The 17,207-nt window shown below is 40.7% G+C and overlaps 1 pseudogene; it reads right to left on the minus strand.

Annotated features, from left to right (window-relative positions):
* Positions 1-9,623: 9,623 nt before the first annotated feature.
* On the minus strand, positions 9,624-16,590 carry LOC103567321 (RNA helicase Mov10l1-like; annotated as a pseudogene).
* Positions 16,591-17,207: the final 617 nt, after the last annotated feature.

Genomic DNA, 17,207 nt, shown 5'->3' on the forward strand with positions numbered 1-17,207 from the left:
ATTATCTTTCTCCATACAGAAAGAGAGACTCAAAATGGATCAAAGACTTGAAGGTAAGACCTGAAACCATAAAACTTCTGGAAGAAAATATAGGCGGTACGTTCTTCTACATCAGCTTAAAAGGATCTTTACAAATATGAGGTCCGCTTAGACAAGGGAAACAGAAGAAAAAATAAACAAGTGGGACATCATCAGACTAAAGAGCTTCCGGAAGGCAACGGAAACCAAGATCAAAATGAAAAAACAACCCACCAACTGGGAGAAAATATTTGCAAATCATATATCCAATAAGGTGTTAATCTCCATAATATATAAAGAACTAACACAACCAAGCTCCAAAAATTAAACAACCCAATCAAAAAGTGGGCAGAAGACATGAACAGACATTTTACTAAAAAAGATATACAGATGGCCAACAGGCACATGACAAGATGCTCAGCATCACTAATCAGGGAGATGCAAATCAAAACTACACTTAGATATCATCTTACGCCCATTAGCATGGCTATAATCACCAAGACAAAAAATAGTAAATGGTGGAGAGGTTGTGGAGAAAAGGGAACCCTCATCCACTGTTGGTGGGAATGCAAGCTGGTGCAGGCACTTTGGAAAACAGTATGGAGATTTCTCAAAAAATTAAAAATAGAACTACCATATGACCCAGCTATCCCACTACTGGGTATTTATCCAAAGACGTTGAAATCAACAATTCAAAGAGATTTATGCACCCCTATGTTCACTGTGACATCATTTACAATAGCCAAGACGTGGAAGCAACCCAAGTGCCCAGCGACTGATGATTGGATAAAGAAGATGTGGTATATATACATACAATGCAATACTACTCAGCTATAAAAAAAGACGTAATTGTCCCATTCGCAGCCACATGGATGAACCTTGAGGGCATCATATTAAGCAAAATAAGCCAGAGAAAGACAAAAACCGTATGATTTCACTCATATGTGGAATATAAACAACTTATGGACAAAGAGAACAATTTAGTCCTTACTAGGGGGCGGTGGGGGAAGAGTGGGCACAAGGGGTGCAGGGGCACATTTATATGGTGTTTGACAAATATTTGTGTACAACTGAAATTTCACAATGTTATAAATTGTTTAGACCACAATAAAAATTTTTTAAAAAGAATATCCAAGAGGATGTATAAAAAGCCCCTGGGTTTGGCCCCAAGGTTTTCAGTGATGAATCTTTCTTGAGAAGCAAACAAGTAAGGATAAAAGGTTGAGGGCTGGGATTTGGAGATTCCTTCTGGGAAGCACTCAGGGCACAGAGAGCTCCAGTAGGCATGGCAGGGCCTTCAGTCTGTGGAGGAACAGAGAGCACTAAGCAAGCAGATGGCCAGGCCCAAGAGGAGTGATAGCATCTCCAGGCCTCTCAGGGGTTAGCTTGCTGAGTGACATGAGCTCAGCCCCTAGCTGTGGTGATAGCCATAGCTATTGTGGTCCTGTAGTCCCTGAGCCACGTGGTCCTTGCTTACTGTCCTGGGATTCTCTCCATTACTCCATCTTGGGGAAAGCAGCGGCTGAGCCCAATGCAGCCAAGTCAGGTAAAAACTCAGGATGATGAAAATCAAGAACAACACGGATGAATTGGGACTTAGGAGCTTTCTTGCTGCTCAGTACATTGACTATAGGGCTGCCTGCCAGATTTAGCAATAAAAATATAGGATATCCCATTACATTTGAATTTCAAATAAATGACCAATAATGTTTTAGTATAGTGTGTCCCAAATATTTCAAATTTAACTGGGTGTCCAGTATTTTATCTGTCAATAAAATAAATGACAAATAATTGGCTGCTATTTCAGTATCAGATACAGCATAGAATCATCGAGTCAAATGGGACCTTTAGTGCTTATTTACTCAATGCATTACTGTAGTCAAAGCATATCTGAAACGCCCTAGGAAGGATTAGATCCTACCTCTCTTAAAGAACTCCTTTACTTCAAGAAAATTCTAGCATCTAACCCAAGTCCACTTTTGTGGTATCTTTAATTCAGGTCTGTGTGAATGTGTATATGTATATGTCTATATGCGTGCCTGTGTGTGTTCACGCATGTGTGTGCACATGTGGGTGTGCATGTTTACGTGTGTGTGTGCATGTGCATCCTTGTCACTGGTAGAAAGAAGGACACAAAGAAGTGTATGCTTGCAGACCTGAATTAGGCTGTGTCAGACTTCTGTCACTTGTGAGCACTGGAATTAGGGGTGAGTCATAGGGCTCGGCAGAATAGGACATTTGTAACAACCTCAGAGAATAGAAGACAGTCTCAAGAAAGACCTATTTATTCCAAACTCTCAAGCAATATCTCTTCAAAAAAATGAAAGGTAGGATGACAAAAATATGCCAAATGATAATTTAAAGACAGGAGTATTGTATTTCTTGAACTTTAGCATATAATTTACTGAACTAAGATGTCAGTCATTGTAAGCACATGTGGTCACATTTTTTTTGAGTGCATATAACCTTCTAAAATGAGAACCAAAGGAAGCACTCATGAACAACTCATGTCAGGAGTCTGTTTATAAAGAACACTTTGTATACATTGAGGTGTGGCTACTAGCAAATTTAATAGAAACTTATTCCCATACATAAAGAAAGAAATGTATCTTTTGACCTTCCAAGAAGGAAAAGGCACTTTGTGGCCTTATCTAATTTCAAGGCAGACATCTGTATAAATTATGCAGCTTGCTCTGGAGAACAGCAGAGTGGTCTCTCAATATTTTCTTTTTCTTGGTTTGGTTCCAAGATTAAGAAATTGGTGCAGCTGAGTGGAAATAACTTTTTCATTATTACCTTCTTCCAATTTTTTTCCATGTAAATTGTTTTCCCCAAAGAATAGAAAAGAGCCATATGTCATTGGCTGGTTGCTATTGCCTCTCCAGTTATTTCTGTATCTTTCAGTGCACAGAAAGAGCGATACATGCCCTCAGTGTCTCCTGTTTTACCCTACTCTTGGTTAAGTTGGATTTAAAATGAGTGAGCACTTTTCTTCTAATTCAAAGATAATGTTTCTGCTTTGGATTTCAGTTACTTATCAAATGCTTGTCACTGCAAGATGACTGGGTCATCTGATCATCCAAACTTCTTTAAATGAAAAAATTGAGACCCACTGAGGGCATATGACTTGTCTAGGGTCACACAGATAGTTAATCTCAAAGTTGAGTCTTGAAGTCAGATTTCTTTCTCATCTGTCCCCCTTCTCAGTTTACCATCCTCAAACCCTGGACCTCTGAAACTCTCCCACTCCCTACTCACAACTGCCCTCTGCATAATATGTTATGGAAAAACCTGGTGTCTCCCCTCTGTTCATTTTTAGTTTGGTTCAATAAAATTCCAGTAACGAGGAGATAATTTGCTGTAATGGAAAGAATTTTGGCTGAGAAGGTAAAGATATGGATTCTACTCTTAATGCAATCACTAATGGTTCCAAGATGTGACAAGTGATTGGTTTACTGCTCTGAATCTCAGTTTCCTCACTTCTAAAATAAGGAGCTGGGTTATATCATTTTTAACGTTCTTACCAGTTGCAACATCCAATAGAATATTGCAACATGGCATATCTTTATCTCTGTGAGGAAGGTAACCAAAGTTGAAGAAAATCAGGATTGTGTTTTATATCAGTGATTGAATATGTAAGCAGCTGTAATTATGGGAGAATTATTCCTCTCTGGTGTGTGTATGTGTCTATTGTGTGTGTGTGTGTGTGTGTGTGTGTGTGTTGGGGAGAACAAGGATAGAGTATAAGCAGAATTATGGAATTTTTAAGGGTAGTTTGGGATGTGTGTAAGAAAGCTGACAAGATGTAATGTTTAAAGAAACTATTAGGATAGTAAATCATCATAACCAAGCGAGGTTGTGTTATTTTCCCATTTAAAACCCATGCAATTTTCTAAAGTGTCTACTTATTAAAACTATGCCTTGGTGTATTTTCCCTTCCTGTTTTCAGGGAAGAAATACATTTTTAAAACTTTAGGTTACTATGGGAATATGCATACAGTAGTGCATCAGGTTTGAAAACACACTTAAGGAGCCAGCCCCATGACTTAGTGGTTAAGTTCAGTGTACTCTCCTTTGTCAGCCTGGGTTCGTGGGTCTGGATCCCAGGCTCAGACCCATACCACCTGTCAGCCATGCTGTGGCAGCAACCCACATATAAAGTGAAGGAAGATTGGCCCAGATGTTATCTCAGGGCTAATCTTCCTCAAGAAAAAAAAAAAAGAGAGAAAGATTGGCAATAGATTTTAATTCGGGGCTAATCTTCATCAGCAAAACCAAAAAAATACAGTTAAAACCCTTGCAGTCATCTTACTTCTTTTTGTCTTTTTTTTTTTTTTTTTTTTCTGCCATAATGCTGGGTCACCTTTGCCACATGAGTGGTAGATCATGAAAGTTTAGAAGTGCTATAAGTGAGGTCAGAGCCAGAAACAGAAGCAGTGCAATTAGAATAGAACCCTTGAAGATAAAGCATAAAAGGGACTTCCCTCTGTATCTGGTGTTTCACTTTTGACTTATTTCTCCCTGTCCTCCCAGTAAAGGTAAGTCTGTAACTCTCATATGCAGCCTAGCAGTTAATAGAAACTTGTCTTCTGCAACGTGCAGGGATAGATTTATTGAACTGATAATACTTTCTCACTCTTCTTTTCAGTGATGATTTATTTAAACTCTCCAATTGATTTAAATTTAATAAAAAAGGAACTTTGCACATTGCTTTGTTGAAGTTAGATTTATCATTTCCAAAAACACTGCAGTATTCAAGATTAGTGCAAAAGGGGCAATAACGGTTACTGGATTTAATTAAAAACAATAAATCAATTGGTCAGTGGTAATGGGTGCTCCACATAACCCATTGGGTACATGACTATTTAAGGAGTCAATATTTTAATCTTAAAACATCTGATTAGACAAGATCATTGAGCTAATGGCTATTCGATAAAGCGATGGCTTTCCTTTCATGTGGGGACTGTGAGGGCTGCCTGGCTGGGGGAGGATGCAGTTGGCTTGTGCTTCCCTTCAATTTGCAGTGTTAGGGAAAAAAAAAACAACCCAGGATGCATTTTACGGATGAAAGTCAATAACATAGAAGGGATTTTCTGGGGAAACCATTTACTGCTAATTATGGTATATGCATAAAGCTCTCTGTGGTGCTATGAGGTTTTTACTCAGCTGTTTCATGCAGGGCAAGAAATAGACTAAACAGTGTGAGACGTATATGTAGCTATTCATAAAATGACCGTCACTGATCTCTTACTTGGAATTTTCCAAAGACCCCGGCTTTCAGGCATTCTTCTCCCCCTTTTTTCCTCCTCCCACTTGGCTTCAGGAACAGCTTATAGCCTGCTTATCTCAAGAATTAGCCGAGAGAAGGGGCATGGTGAGTGAGGGTGCTTGCTATCCACACGAAACGGACATAAAAGGGACATTTTCTTTTGAAATAAATGAGACCTTTAGACTATTTTAACTAATACATGTTTCTACAAATCCTCAAGAGAAAATCATGTAACGTCCACTGAAGTGTCTTAGAAACTATATGAGCATTTATACATATATATGAATTTTATATAATATATAAAGAATATATATATAAATATATGTATACAATACATATATTTGCATTTTACATAATATAAATAATATATATAAATACTATAAATATATGCACTATACTAAAGGTAGACTGATTATTTTACTTAAATCAGGTCTTACAGAAAAGTTTTGCTAATGAAGCTCAGGCAGCCTGGCTGATGCACACACAAGATCACTCGTTGCAGCAACCTTGCATAAGCTCCATTTAGAATATAGCCTTCCAACTAGACGTCTTAGAAGAGCCAGTTTAGAGGCATGTAGGTGCTGCCTGGGAGCCCAGGTACCCGTCCTCAGTGCTCATCTTTCACTTCACTTCCCTGCCTTCAGGTGTCCTGTGATGCTCCGCTTTTCCTCTGTTTTTGTCTTTTTGATGAAGGCTTAATTATGAAGGTTTTAGCATCAGTTGCCTTGTAGCCTCTCCTGGGAATATCCATTTTTAGACTAATGTATAGTTGTGGATAAACGATACATGTCTTTTGAGATATTTTAGGCATTTTCCTTCAACTAGAGATATGATGGGAGGAAAACGAGGACTAGGGAGCAACTTCTTGTGACCCCAAGAATACCTGTCTCCTTTCATGGTCAGAGTTGATTTCAAAGGTCAGAATTCCTTTCTAAGACATAAACTGAAGTGGTTTGTACTCCAAGTTTTGCTTTTTTTCCTACAAAGATATATATTCTTGAGTGGACATCACTTACTGGAAAAGGCCAGCAGCTGAAATGGAAAGAATGTGTGGATTTTGCCAGCCCCACTATTTACTCTATGAAGGTGGAAATAGGCTATTTAATACAAGGACGCAACTGTCGATGTAAATCTGAAAGAAAAATGGGAGCTTAGCTTTTGCAGGAAGCCTCTTGTTAATGCTGAGAGGTTATAACAAAGGCCCCGTTCCCTTTTTGCTGGGGCTGTATAATTACAGGAAGTGAATTACAGCAGATTCCCTGAGCAGAACTGAAATTTATGGTGCAGATTCAGAGGGCAGCACATGAGGTTCACAGGCTTCTAAATCGACAGACCACAGTCAGCATCTGATATTGCTCAAACAGTGTTTTTATTTTTCTTTTGTAGCTTATGGTCTGTAATTTTGTTTATACCTCTTGTCAAATGTAATATTACAAGAGTAGAATACTACATGCTCAATGGTTAGAAAGGCCAAGGAGGTTGGAAGAGGAACATAAACTCTCCATACCACTAGAATGGAAGAAATACAGGGTATCCAACAAAATGCCTTCCTAGGAGAGGATGGATCTTCACAGTGAGCCAAGCTTTGCTCTTCTCAACTTGCCGCAGGTAGAGGAGTCGCTTCTTTGTAACCCATGAAGGCATGCCCTCTGGAGGTAGGCCCACTAAGTAGCTGTGAGTGAGATCGCAGAGGGCAGTGCAGGTAGGGACGGGGGCCTGGGCAGGGGCATACCTCTGGGCTGCAGAAGCCCCCTCTTGCTTTCATGGAGGGTCTTTCAGGCTCTCAGAGGTTGTTAGGCTTTGATGTCCATCAGGATCTTATATGCCTAAAAGCTGAGGTGCTTAGAAAATAGCCTCCTCTACCTGCTCCCTGCTTTTTCCTCCTCTCCAAAGTGGGGGAGAGGGATATGACCATCTTGGAGAGAAGGCATTTCTTGTGTGAGAGGCATGCTCAAATGGTGAGCCATGCAGCCAGCATGTGGATCTGAGAACAGTTCTTGGAGGTCAAAAAAGTCACCTAAAAATACCAAAGGTAGTCAAAATTCAGTGTGTTTGTAGGAGGCAGTGAGGGGTCTTGGGTTTCCCCCAACGTGCCCCTCCTCTGTGCAGAACCAAGCAGTACCCTCGGCCTCAGCTGCAACTTCTCCAGGACCATAATAGAACTCCAGGACTTTCCACAAGGACTGGAGCAGGACACAGAGACAGATGCCACAGAGCACCTTAAGAACAAATAGATTAGAGTACGTGTGAAAACAGTGAAAAGACAGAAAATCTATCAAGGACTATCAAGGATTGAATGGATGTTTTTTAAAAAATTTTTTAGTTTTCAATTTTTTTTTGAGCTAACATCTGTGCTAATCTTCCTCTATTTTTCTGTATGTGGAACACCTCCACAGCGTGGCTGGTGAGTGGAGTAGGTTCACGCCTGGAATCTGAATAGGCGAACTCAGGCCACTGAAGTGGAGCACAGAACTTTAACCACTTGGCCTCCAGGCCAGGCCCTTTAGTTTTCTTTTTTTGTTGTTAAAAATTTTAAAAATTTTATTGTGACAGCCACATGCAAAATAATGAAAGTAGACCATTATCTTACATCAAACACAAAAATTAATTCAAAATGGATTAAAGACTTGAAAGTAAGACCTGAAACTATAAAACTCTTAGAAGAAAACACAGACAGCATGCTCTTTGACATCAGTCTCAGCAGTATCTTTTCCAATCCCAAGTCTACTCAGGCAAGGGAAACAAAAGAAAAAATAAACAAATGGGATGACATCAGATTACAAAACTTCTGCACAGCAAAGGAAAGCATCAACAGAATGAAAAGACAACTGACTAACTGGGAAAAAATATTTGCAAATAACATATCAAACAAGGGGTTAATTTCCAAAATATATAAAGAACTCATACAACTCAATAGCCAAAAAATGAACCACCCAATCAAAAAATGGGCAGAGGATATGAACAGACATTTTTCCAAAGAAGATATATAGATGGTCAAGAGGCACATGAAAAGATGTTCAACATTACTAATTATTATGGAAATGCAAATCAAAACTATAATGAGATATCATCTTACACCTGTCAGAATGGCTATAAATAAACAAGACGAGAAATAAAAAGTATTGGAGAGGATGTGGAGAAAAGGGAACACTCATACATGGCTGATGGGAATGAAAACTGGTGTAGCCACTATGGAAAACAGTATGGAGATTTCTCAAAAACTAAAGAGAGAAATACCATACGATCCAGCTATCCCACTACTGGGTATTGATTCAAAGATCATGAAATCAACAATCCAAAGAAATTTATGAACCTCTATATACACTGCAGCATTATTCCCAATAGCCAAGATGTAGAAGCAACCCAAGTGCCCATCAGCAAACAAATAGATAAAGATGTGGTATACATACACAATGGAATACTACTCAGCCATAAAAAAGACAAAATCATGCCATTTGTGAAAACATGGATGGACCTTGAGGATATTACGCTAAGTGAAACAGTCAGATGGGGAAAGTCAAATACCACATGATTTCACTCATATGTGGCAGATAAACACAGATAAGGAGAACAGACTAGTAGTTATCAGAGGAGGAAGGGGTGGGGGCAAGGCAAAAAGGGTAAAGGGACACATATGTATGGTGACAGATAAAAACTAGACTATTGGTGGATATGATGTAGTCCATACTGAAATATAGTGATGTACACTCAAAATTTATACAATATTGTAAGCCAATATGACCTCAACAACAGCAAAATTTTATTGTGATAAGGACACAACATGAGATCTGCCCTCCTAAATCTCTGTGTTACAGTATTAATTACAGAAACAATGTGGTACAGCTGATCTCTAGAATTTACTTATCCTGCATAACTGAGACATGATGCCCACTGATTGGCAGCTCTCCATTCCCCCCCAGCCGCTGCAACTGGCAGTCCACACTGATGCTACGAGTCTGGCAGTTCTAGGTCTCTCCTCTGAGAGAAAGCATGCAGCACTTGTCTTCTTTGATGGTTTATTACTCAGTGTAATGTCCTCCAGGTTCATCCATGTTTTAAAAGTCAATCATCTTTTAAAGAGATTTTTTTAAAAAATAAGAAGAAACTCTTTATCCACATTTTTATCATTTCTGGTCCTTTCCATGACTTTGGGTGGACTCTCATTTCCGTCTGGCATCATTTCCTTATGCCTACAGGACCACTAGGTGTAGCAGTGTGGGTCTGCTGCTGACTAGTTCTGCTATCTCTAAGCTTTGCTGTGTCTGAAGTTGTTTTTTATTTCATCTTCATTTTGAAAGAGTTTACTGGGCACAGAATTCTGGGTGAGTTTTTCCTTTCAGCACTTTAACGGTGTCCTTCCGCTGTCTTCTGGCTTGCACTTGGTGGTGGACTGTCCATCATTTGTGGTGTCTTTTGTGTGGTTCCAATTCCCAGTCACTTGGGGAGACTGTAAAATGATTTCTTCTGGAAACAACACTTTCACAACTAAGCGGATGACTTGTTCAAGTGCAAAGTGACAGTGTCTGCTTGTGGTCCTACTATATGTAAATTCCACATCCATAGGTTCAAAGTTATATGCTTATTCAAATTCTGTATTAAGTTTAAGAGTTACATCTTCTTCATGAATCTCAATCACGTAGCTGATGTATTCAATGACATGTCCATCATACTCTTGAGTGTTTAAAATAAGTTTATCACCTGCATACAGAGAAGGCCTACTTTCAGCTAATCCTGGAACCTTCAGAATCAGAAAATCCCCATTTCTTTTCAAGGTGACCCCATTCATATTATACTCTTTCAGTTCCATTTATGCATGAATCTCCTCAAGCCAAATCAAAGTTTAAAATTTCTCCTTGTAGTTTGACATCTTCAAAAGCTCTGTGAGTAATGGCTGACAGGTCAGTATGTTGATTTTTTGTTTTACACATTTTTTAAGTCTATCTGGTGTTGGATAGTGTGGAAGAAAACTTGGAAGTTGTCGTCTTGAGTTCCTTCTCTGTGTGGTCACCACCACTATAGTTTTGGTGGAAGGTAACACTTGGGAACTTTTAGATTTTTGTCCACGAAAATGGTTCTTGGACAGCTATCAGTGACTTCTCTCCACTTACGACATTCACTTCAAGGACTCACCCGATTATGAAATTAGGGAAGCAGAGCAGAAGGAGCTCCTTGCAGCAGCCGGAATCTTTTGCATCACATACAATCAGAACCAGGGTTCCGCCACCTGGAGGGATGAGCCTGCCAGCTTCTGTCACCTGCTTCCTTGATACACTCTTTTCTTCTCCATTCTCTCCTTTACAGGCACAGTTATTTGGGGAGACTTCTCTGCTGTTCACCAGACTGCTCTCCGTCTGATAGGTTTTGTTTTTGCTGTAGCTATCTAACGAGTTAATATTTTCATCTGAAAAATTCTTCTTCTCAGGAACAGAAACACAAGACACCACGGGGCACGTTTGGGCTTATTCAGCATTTGAAATCTGAATTGTTTTGCTTTATCCCAGCCAGCCAGTTCGCATCTAAGTTTTGAGGAACGTCTCCTTTGTGCTATCCAGATCACCATATTTTTGCTTCTTCCTTCTTTTAGAGTTCCAAAACTTGTCATCCTCGTGACTTCAATATCATCTTTGTTCTTCAATAAAAGGGCTCCACAGGACTCATCGGCAGCCTCTTCACCAGCAGGGGAATCTCGCCTTTTCACTGGGATCATGCAGAGTGCTCTCCAGACATAGCGCGACTGGCTGCTCTCCACCACCACAGCACTGACCACGTCCTATCTTCGAGGGATATATCCTTCTGGAAGTTTCAGAGATCCAAGGTGAAAAATATACTGTCGTCTATCATCCCATTCCTTCCACAGAGGCTAGAAATGCAGACCCTGTCCACACGCTTGTACCTCAGTGGCTTCACTGAGATGGGCTCGCTACTCCACGTGCCCGGCCAGTGTCCAATACTCAGCCTCCATCCAGTCTCCCTTGCAGGGCTGGAAACCTTCCTTCCGTAGCCTTACGGGGCAAGGGCAGGGAACCTGCAGCCACGGCGGTCATGCAGCTAGTTTGCAGAGTCTCAGGATCCCATCTGAGGGCTCGACAGCTTAGGTGGCGGAGCACTCAGTGCCCCTGCCAGACCCTTGGTGTGCCAGGTAGCTGCGCTGTCGCCTGTGCTGCTGTAGGATGCAAGGTGCTGCCGGGCCTCCACTGGTCGGGAAATTGTTGGTTCAGTAACATGAAGCGGCTGAGCTGTCCTGACACAAAACCGGGAGACAGTAAGCTTCACAAATGCTCTCCAGAGAGAAGTATGTTGTCTGACTGGTGTAGCCAGCCCCTTCCATCGAGGAGGTCTCGCAGCAAATCAGCACTCGCGGACTGGAGCCTGACGGCCCTTGGCTGGGGTTTCTGCTGTCATCTTCCCATTTATCAGAGACAGCTTCCACCCTGATGGCTTTCAGTCCATTCAACACTTGATTTTCTTCCACAACTGCAATAACTTCCTGTCCAACATTCAAAAGCACTTTGCTAGTCACAGCCTCATTGGAGAAGTAGATCGAATCATCCATCGTGCCGCAGTCACTGCAGTACCTTGTGACAACGCCGTGGACGGTTTTCAACTTGCTGTCACCTTCCACGAGGTCGGGTCCCGGCGGCCCCGCCTCCCCCCTCGGGCCGTCCACCTTCTTCCAGAAGAAGGCCACAAGGTTGGCCGTGCCTAGTTGTCTTTTTAAAAATTGTTTGAAATTTTTTAAACTATTCTCTCCTCTTATCCTCCCCTTCCTCCTCCTCCCTCCTCCCTCTCCCTCTCCTCCTCCTTCTCCACTCTTCCCCCTCCCTCTGCTTCTTTCTCTTTCTCTCTTCTCTCCTTTCCCCCATCTCCTTCAGATTAGTCACAGGTAACTATTAGGAAACATTTGAGAGAGAAGCTGAGGCCAAGGACCAGGAATGTAAATGTCCAAATACTGGACTGAATTGTCATCTGCTTGGAAGGGGGTGAGTTTGAGGACCCAACCTGTTTGATGATGAACAGTCTTCTCTTCCTCCCTCCCTCCTCCACTTCTGTTTACTCATCCAGCAATTACTTCTTGAGCATCTATCTGTTGTAGGTAGACACATTTTGCTTGAACAGGTGAAAGGGCTTATAAACACCATTTCACCACAACCCAAGACATCCATGAGTTCAGTCACTCAGTATTTTCTGAGTATCTTCTATGCTAAAATGCCATGTGGAGATTAAAAAAAAATAGAAAACACAGATAGTACCCTGAAGGAACTTTTAGTTTAGGGGGAGAACTTCCTTCTTGCTTGCCTTCCATACCTGTTGTATTATTATTTTATTGTGTTTTTCTTTTGCCCATGATTAGTGTACCAGCTGCCATGCTAAACTCCATAAAGATTCCTCCAGTGACACCAAACTCACATCCACATTTAACTCTAGGGGAAGATGCACACAGATGCCAAGAGGTCATGGCAAGGGCTGTGACTGGAGCCAGTGCTGGTTAGGGAGATTTCATAAGAAAACTACCAAAGAAAGTAAATTAAGAATTAAGTTCATATAAAACACATCTTTCCCAGACATTTGTAAATATCTTGAGCAATGTGTTTACTTTTAATCGCTTTTCACTGTCTTGCATCCCTGAATTTCTGTTGGACTGAAATGGAAGCACTGACATCCAAAAAAGACCTACCCCCTTCAACAACCCACTTGAAACCACATAAAATATTTTATTAGGACATGTCTAGCCTGATTTCTTTGCATGAGTGAGACGAAGAGTTCAAAGTCATATTTGTTGGAACAACCTTCTTTGGGTGCCCGATACCAATGCAAGCAATCCCAGAGTGGTGTTGATTGTTTGCACTCAGCAGATATAATCCACTTGGGAAGGTCTCCTGATGCGGATAGTCTTGGAGGTTAAAGATTGGATTAAGTCTGTCTCAATTAGTGAATGAACTTTTGGTAGCATTTACTCAGATTTTTCTGCTTTCAATGCACAAAAATAAGTTAGTTGATTACTTTTCCTGTGCAAGGGTATCCTGCAGGGAGTCTCAGTCCTGTTTTTGTGTTTTAAATGGCTCTCACAGAAAGATTCAAAGTAATTAAGCTTATCACTGAGAGCATTGGTTTATGATTTGCAAAACTACTAATCCCTTTTTTAAACAAAGAAATAAGGAAGTGCTTGTTAAGGACACCAAGGAAACTAGAAATCTGTCTGGTTATTTCTCGACCTCTAAAGCAGTATCTGATAGACTAACTTATTCAAATTCAAAGAAAGAGAAAGAAAAGACAAGCGTTGTGAGAAAAAATAGAAATTACCCAGTTTCAGGTTTTTATTCCAGTTTAGATAAATTACCTTTATCAAGCTTTGAGAATCGTTTGGGAACACTACATGCCAGTTCTGCCACATAATTTAATCTATTTAAGTTTCCAAACTTAATTTCAGTTTATATTGGGGAGTTCTCATAGATCTTTGATACAAAGTTAGGCTTGTCTGTGATTTCATCTATGTATAGATTTAAGGGTTTTTTTTTAAACTCAAAATTAAAATAAAATCCAAAGCTAGGGATGAAGGTAAGAGGAAGAATAGTTCTTTATTTAGGGCTCATCAAGTTTAAATTTATTTAATTTCAAATGGCCCCTGTCTCTTACGAAGTGCATACAGTATTTAAGACTCTGTTTCCTTATACCAAAACCAGGGACTCTGCATCAAAGTGTATTGCCACAATAATGTCATTTAACAAATAACAACAAAAATCTCAGTAGTATATAATAATATGTGTCTGTACCTCCTATGTCTGGGACTAGCTTTGAGTGTTGGTTAGGGAACTTTGTTGTCTTGGCTCAACTTACTAACCATCCAGGAGTCTGCTAGCAATTGGTAGATCTATGCTGGCCTTGGCTGGTTGACTGAGGTGACTGGGCTTGTTCTACAGGACTCTCATCCTCTGTCAGGCTGGGCTAGGCATGTTTTCACGGTAATGCTATTGGTAAGAAAGATGAAGTGGAGACATGCAAGAATTCTTCAGGCCTAGGATCAAAACTGGCACATCACCATTTCTACTCTATTGACTAAACACTTCTCAAGGCTAGCAGAGATTCAAAGGATAGGGAATAGACCTTGCTTCTTTAGGGAAAGGAGCTGCAAATTCACATGATAGAGCGTGAATAAAAAAGGGAGTGAAGAATTGAGTCATTAGTGCAATGAATTTATCCAACCTCTTAATTAAAGAGTTAGGGTCAGGCTGTGATCTGAGGGTGGTTCAACGTGAGGCAGTGGAAGGGGCAAGTTGGCAGTGGAGAGAGGGAAGGCCATTTTCTAGGGCCTCAAACTCAAAGTGGGCTTCCAAAATGACCCATGTTAATTATTTGTGTTAGAACGGTCTCCTCATTGATTCATATCAATTGTGATATTGGGTAAAGTATAGACCACTCAAGGATAGGTTTTCTGCAATAAGTTTTGCATTTGAAAGGCAAAAAGTCCACAGTGGCAGTTGTTGTTTGCTGCTTGTTTGTTTGTTTGTTTTCACATTTGTATCATGGTTAGTGTTCTCAATACCTGAAAGTGGCCTGGGCCCCTCAGGCTCTCTGAATGAGCCTGATTAAGGCAGACCTGCAGAAAACCAATGGATTCCCCTGAAACAGCCCCTGAAACAGTGTTCAAGGGGACACATGTGCACTGAGAAGCAGGGCCATTGCTCGGCACAGGTCACCGCTTGGCTGGGCAAGCGTAAAACGTGGAACAGGCACATTGGGAGCCAGGATAATGGGCCTTTAAAATCTATTCTGAAGTCAGAATGCCTGCTCTGAATTCTGGCTCTAATATTTGCTACCTGGAGAAACTTTGGCCAAGTTACCTAATCTCTCTGTGCCTTAGTTTCCTTATCTTTCATTTAAAAAAAATAGATGCTGCCTTATAAGATTAGTTGGAAATTAGTGCAGAAATAATAATAGAGCATTTAACATAGGTGAGGTACATAATAAGCAAGACTTACATTACTTAGTTGTCTGTGTTGTTGTTTTGTTGACTTGGTTTGGAGGCAGGGAGGAGGGAAGCCTGTGGGCCCTCTGAGCAGGAAGTCTAACTGACAGAAGCACTGCATACAGTGTACATGGGCGGAAAGCATGTTCTGATGAGAGGGGTAGGGAAGGCAGGGGGCAGCAAAGATAAACTGCCTAACCATTGATGCTACCCAAGGTTGGCTGTTTGTATATGCCACTGCTTCATGGCAAAACTGTGTCATTCTTTTCTTTTTCTGGTAGTTATTTTAAATTGAAAACTAGTCCTTCCCATAAATAAGAGTTCAAGCAGTCACAGAAACTATATTAAATAAAGAACAAATAACCAATTTACAAGTATTGCTCAGAGAATAATTAGTTGCAACCACTTGCCATAATGTAAAATACATTACTTTTCAAGAGCACCAAAATTAATTGTATTCCAAATTAGTTTCTATCTTAGGCTGTCAATTCACTTTCCTTCCTACAAATCTTTCATGGTTAAAGACATTTTAATGCTGTTAGGAAATAGCAGGATTACCATTCCATTATTCTTTCACTAATAATCATATTATTTAATTACTGAGATTCTCTCCCTGAGGAAGAAACTGATTGCTCACAAATTATAAATGTCTACAATAGTCATCTCCCCCATGCACAAGTCAGTCAGAGAGAAGCATTTTCCACTCAATTCTACGATACAAGCTTGTCCCAAGAGCAACAGCAGAGATGAGCTGTGATGAGAGCCCAAGAAGTTTTAGATAAGTAGGTTCAATGGCTAAACAAGATAGGATGGAGTTTTGTTTTTAAAATTTGGTAATGCTGGGTAAGACAAAAGTAAAATGATTCCTCATCTCTTCTGCCACCATCAGCCACATTTGGGTGTGGAGAAATGTATTAGCTGTATTAACCATGTTTCTAGCTTCTGTAAACTTGATGCTTTAATGTCTTCCCTATATGCGTATGTCAGACAATCCTTGTTCTGGAAAATCCCACGACATGCCTGAGTCCCCTTGCCTTGGCCTCCTGCCACCCTCATCATTACTCACCCCCCCAGGGGGGAGTCTTCTTCCTAGAGGTTCACTTTTCAAGTGCAAACCAACCAATCCAGAGTCCATACCCCAACCATCTCCTCTACAGGGCTTTCAGACTCCCAGCCACTATCCTCTTGCCTAATCACCCAAGATCAGGTACCAGTCAACTCGGGACAGGCCCTATGTCCCAGAGCTCACAGAAATTATTCAGACTAGCCCATCATAATCCTGCTTACCCTGCCTCACCCATTTCTTACCCCGGAAACCACAGTAGAGGCTCTTGTCCATGTTTCCCCCACACTCCCTCTACCTTGAGCCTGATGATGGTGCTTCTCAGTGTGGCCCCCATGGCATGATGTGTCTCTTGGGATCTTGAGTATAAAAACTATCTTTTCAATGGCAGTTGTCTCCTGATGTGTTGGCCTTACCATATCTAGATAATCTAAGTTAAACTAAAAAAAACCTCCTGAGTCTGGCAGGGTCCTCGCATGAGGGTGTCTGCTGTGTGCCCTGAAGTTTCCTGGGAGGTGGACTGGAAACAGTGACCTACTTTGAGGATTATCCACAGGCCATATTGTAAGTTCTGGAAATTGTGCTAAAACATCAGAAAATAGAGCAAGTGACAAAAATCCCTGGATGCCCTGGGGAAGTGGTGGCAGGGGCCTAAGACTCCATATCTACCAAGAGACTTATTTGATTATGTGTTATCCTGCTATCCAGGTTTATATTTTATAGATTGTTTATGTTTAAAATTATTTATAAGTAACATGTAAAGAGCCTGGAAGTCATCACTCCCATCCTTACAAAAAGAAAAAAGGTGAACAAACTGAAATCGGTGACTCTTTTTAGACCCATCAGAGAATGGAAGTCACAGGGCAAGCTGCCACCCTCAAAACTAGAAAGAC

The sequence above is a fragment of the Equus przewalskii genome, chromosome 1, assembly GCF_037783145.1.
Source record: "Equus przewalskii isolate Varuska chromosome 1, EquPr2, whole genome shotgun sequence".
In the NCBI taxonomy this organism is placed as follows: Eukaryota; Metazoa; Chordata; class Mammalia; order Perissodactyla; family Equidae; genus Equus; species Equus przewalskii.